This window comes from Cibotium barometz, chromosome 10, assembly GCF_041138505.1.
Source record: "Cibotium barometz isolate CiBa-2024 chromosome 10, ASM4113850v1, whole genome shotgun sequence".
NCBI lineage: Eukaryota > Viridiplantae > Streptophyta > Polypodiopsida > Cyatheales > Cibotiaceae > Cibotium > Cibotium barometz.
Window position 1 is genome coordinate 8,391,601 of NC_141055.1, and position 5,559 is coordinate 8,397,159.

Consider the following 5,559-nt stretch of genomic DNA (forward strand, 5'->3'; position numbering starts at 1 on the left):
GAGAGAGAGAGAGAGAAACCCCACAACCCAATGTAACTTGCCCCAACAGAGTAAAACCACCTCTGAGCCACCGGATGATGTAGGCCATGTGGTAGATGTATGTGTGAGCAATTTAGTCAAGGTCACGGGCACTTGTAGTAGCCTTGGACTTAGAGAGAGAGAGTGTGTGTCAAGGACTATGAGTTTAGGGACTCGAGGCATTGGTCGCGGGCTACCAAGTAAGAGGGAAACTTGGTATATGGTCCAGGTGTGCTAGGATTATTCACTTGAGGAGAGGTGTTGAAATATACAAGTGAATGGGTGTGTGCAGGAACAAGCCTTTAGCAAGAGGCTGCAAATGAGTGAGAAGCAGTGAAAAGGTGAGAGGTATCTACTGGGAGAGAATAAAGGGTAGCATGAGAAGATTTAGGATGTGTGGAGATATTCTGGAAAAAGTGAAGAGGTGGAGAGAATCAAGCAAAAGAGGTGGAGTGAATCAAGGAGAGATCAGTGGGATTAGATGCTTGGCATCTTGTGGATGTAAACTCTAGAAATTGAGGCATTGGCCTAATGAGAATTTGCTGGTTTTTAATCATCCATGCCTACATTAAGCTATCAGTTAATTTCTCACTAATCTCATCTTAATCATCATCTAATCACTTTGTTAATGAAGTTGATTCTTGCATTTGATCCACCATAGCTCATCACATTGCTGCAAATTTAATAGAAACCACATGCTTAACAATAAAATCTAGATGGACACTACATTGATAAAAACAATTCCTAGCCATAACACATACAGGCGACACTCTAATGAAAAGTATAGCCTTCTCTTGGGAAGCATATGAAATGAGAGGATTGCATCATTGTTACTCATATTAAAATATAGACTATAAAATAAAACTCTCATAAACTCCAACGGCAAACACAATTCACCCCCTTGGGAAACATCAAGTACATAAATATTTCCTAGACAGGGGAAAGTCACGAATACATGTGCAAGTTCTTCATAAAGCACCAAACATAAATGTCTAAAATATGGCATAAATATCTTGTCAAAAAAGCATCTACATATTCTTTTTTGTGTTATGGATTGTAATGTTGTAATCACCAACTATGTGTGCACACATGCCATTATAAATAAAAGAGCAAATGTTTTTAACAAGGTGGGTAAAAGCCCAACTACCAATGAATATGTATGACCAACTTATCACATGAAGATTGTGTACATGCCATATGGGTGCTTGTGAAGACACTTTCTCAACACTGTTAATACAAACTTAATGGGACACTAAAATGTTTTTTGGCATGGCATCAAATGCTTGGATTTTTTTAACCTTGCAAAAGGCTAAGGTTTCTCACTTTCCAATTTTATAATAAAAAACACAAATAAGATATTTAAGGGATTTTCCAAGGAAAATACCATTGGCATGCATGTCAGATTTCTCTCCATCTTATTTCCTTCACCTTTTGTGTTATAGCTTTGCTCAAGGCTCTTTCTTCTCTCTCTCTCTCTCTCTCTCTCTCTCTCTCTCTCTCTCTCTCCATATAATAGAAGATATATTACCAAAAATTACTTTACAAATGACCACATGGCCGTCATGTGTGATGTACTAGCTTTTCCTCACTAATTACTCCAAACCACAGGTGTAGCTCAGAGCACCCTCATCCAATATATAGTTGTGTCATTCTCCACTAAATGAGCTGACCGCTGCAAGGAAGAGACTTGCCACAATAGTAGCCCTTTTATACAACCTATGTGAGCCGTAATACCCACTTTTGCATCAAATCTCCATCAAATATGAAGGCATTCCTAGTTAACCAGATATGTCATAAACCTGTCCACCTGAAAAAATGAAAGAAAACTAAGTGTTCTGGGTTATCCGATCCATTCGGAATCTTACCAAAAATCCAATCTTTAATCATTACGGGCCTATCTGTTAATGGAGTCCATATGCGAGAAAGGAAATCCCACACCTTCTTTGCCACCGGACATGAAATGAAAAGATGGGGACATGTTTCCAAGCATGTAGTACAAAACACACAATTACCAGAAGCAATCTGTTGCTTTTGCAACAGTCCCCCAATGGTAGTCCTCCAACTAGCATGCACCATAGAAACACCTTCTCTTGATATGGAATCTTAGACCACCATCCCTCTCTCTCTCTCTCTCTCTCTCTCTCTCTCTCTCTCTCTCTCTCTCTCTCTCTCTCTCTCTCTCGTAAAACTATAGATCTTGAGATCAAGCATTCTTCTTCATAAATTTTCATATGCATGCAATAGCGAGTGTGTCGTGTATTTGAAAGATGACGTAAGGGCGATGTAGTAATGCTCATGAGATTGCTTGCAATTTGAAGTGTGTTTGCCCAATCCATGCACTCTTCCACATGTGTTGTTAGGGCAATGTAGGGAAAGTGTCATTTTTTTATCAATGTGATTTAATGCAGGGGAAGCGACAATTTTTCATCAATGTGAGTGAATGTAGAATTAATTGAAAAGGTTTCTCACACTATTCCAAGCTAATGTGCTACTTACTTCTTTTCAAACCAGTTTGGATGCAAATTTTAGTTGTTTATTGCTAAGCCCTTCTAGTTGAAGCATTTTACACAAAATGCTTCATCATTTAAGTTGTGAAATATTACACAAGCTATAGCTCAAAAATAAAACCCGATTTTCAAATTCGAGGTGGTTGACTTGCTTTCCATGTGGTCTTGCAAGTTGTGTAAAGAATTATACTATGATGCTTCACCCTTTTTGTCAGAAAGATCTTACTAGATAAGATAATGCTTTTAATACATATGAAATACCATTACAATCCACCACGTAGCACATGGCCAACTAAGTCGTATTTTAGATTAATAACATTTATCCATGAGAAGGATGTGTATTGCACAACACCACTTTTTTTTCGATGGTCTTAGATTACGACATAATATTTTTTTTATAACCATATTGCAATCATTTCTTATATATATGCACATGATCCTTTAACTACCCATGCACATTAATCAAATATATAAAACTAAGAACATGCTCAATGCTATGAAAGCGCTTTGTGATGAGTGGTTTTTAGCAAGCAATTTTCATAAGTGGGAAATTCCAAACCTCTCTCTCTCTCCCCCTCCCCATTCCTACTCTAGAATGAATTATTTTTAATATGTAAGCATGATTCAAAACCCTTAATTAATCATATATATTTGTATGTGCATGTGTATTTATAGCTTGGGGGTGTACTACTAAGAAACCCTATGTATCATGTGTGTTCAAGGAGTATTCAAAAAACCCCTCACTTGTGAATTTTTCGTGAATAAAATGAGCCCTTTTTCTTTATAGATTTATGGGTTTTTTTCAAAATCGATTAAAAAAACCCTTTTTGTATATGTATTTATGTAAATTTACCTTAAATTTTTGAATTACAAAACCCCTTCATTTGAACTCACATAATATACTTACATATTTTTAGGTGACACCTAAGATTTATAACACCCAGTAGTCATGGTTCAAAACCCTAAATTAACCATGATTAGCTTGGAAAAAATGAATTCTCATTCAAATAATTACTAATGCTTAAAAGAAAAAGTAACAAATTTATTAATTAGACTTTATTACAGTATTCTATTTACTAGTTTTAGTATAGAGGTGTGTTAATTTAATTGACACATACCAAATTTGTAGTGTCTCTTTTAATAGTTAGTTGAAGAAGGTTTTGGTTCTCAAGAACATTTTGTGATCTATCTTATTCATTTTCTCTTTGATGTGTTATCTTTAACAAGCAATATCAAAGTTGGCCTATTAATGTAACCTCAAAGCTTGAAGTAATATTCTTGGTGGGTGGGTCATCCTAAAGCCTCTCCATGTGCACCTTCTTAGCTTCCTTGCGTCTCATGTGTGCAACCCATTTAAAACCCACATGAACACCCCCTTAAATAGTTCCTAGGAATTTTAGAAACCTAACATGGTGTGTATGTTGAGTTTCCACACTAGCTTGAGTTACAACTTGGGACATAAGTAAATTAGAAAAATCCAACCCACACAAAATTTATGTGGTTGAAATGTTGACACTTAGGAATTATTATGCTACAACAAGTTACCAAACTAAGCCTAAAATTTCATTGCATAGAAATTGACTTTATGTAAGGATTTTTTAAATGATGTGGCTTTTACACATGAGAGGTGATGATAATTGGTGAGATGAGTATATCTACTCACCTCTATGTATAAACATGATGAGACAATGTTAAAATAGTCATACCAATGACATGCTACTCTCAATACATGAGCATATAAACCCGTCAACCACTTAATATAGCTCAAACCACTTCATACAATAGTCTAGGAGAGTAGTGTGACTATTAATAAAAGTATAGTCATACTACTACCAATAAAAGGATAGCATGAAAGGATAGTGTGCTTTTCAAGGGTCATGTAATATGAAAATAAAGTAAGAGCATAACTACAAGAATTAACATGTCCTAGGCTAAGACAAGGCTTTTAAACCCATATTACCAAACAATTTTACTTATACACAATTAACCAATTACATACTTGTTCCTAATCACATACTTGTTTTTGAGGTCGTAATTATCACAAGCAAGGAAATATTACCAAGGGACTGAAATGCCACCCTAATTAACCATCATTATTGCAAATGGGATGAACATCATAGCCAAACATGACATGCACACTAAGGGCTATCATAATGTTGCATTGCTCTATCAATGCATAAAATATTTTTGACAACAATGTAAGTGTATTGGAAAGTTAAATAAACATCAATTATTAAGGCACAACTCATTAACATTACAAACTTTCCAACATAAACCTTTGTGGAGATAAGAAAGACCTAGTGAAACAAGGCAAAGTGAGAATGAACTTGGACTGAGTAGGGTGGCAACTTGATTGAGGCTACCATGTGTGTGGATGATAACCACATAAATGACACCAACCATGTGTGAGTATTATGGAACCCAAGTAGAAAAGACAAAGCGTTAAACATGCCACTCTATAAGGAGATACAAAACATTAAACATGCCACTCTATAAGGAGATACAAAGATGTTGTGTGGCTAGTCTTCTCAAGATCTTGCAACTTGTTTTAGGGCAACAAATACACGTGTCATTTTCTAGTGGGGGGGTTGGGAAGGACAAAGGAGCAACATAAGGTAAGCAGATGTACGAGTGTGTGATTTTACAATGAAAGTTGGCACAATGCATCTTTAAGCGTGTGGGATTTCCTATGAATTTTTGTGTAGAGGATGTAGGCCATGAGAGTAGAGACCTTGGGAGTAGGCCATGAATGAAGGCCTAATCTTTTTGACTTTGTAAAGCTAAGTAAGAAGAGCACATTAGCATCAATAGAGCTAAGTAAGAAGAGCGCAACATCACAACTTTGTAAAAAAGATAAGCAAGAGGAACACATCAACATAACTAGATCTCTCATTCATAATTGTTGGATGGAAAGAAGATTCTATGCATAGACTCATAGACAAAACATGCACATAAACTCAAACGGCAATGATTGACATGCCTTATGCCTACTCAAGAAACTACACCAACCAACTCTACCCTATCCCTAGTGGAT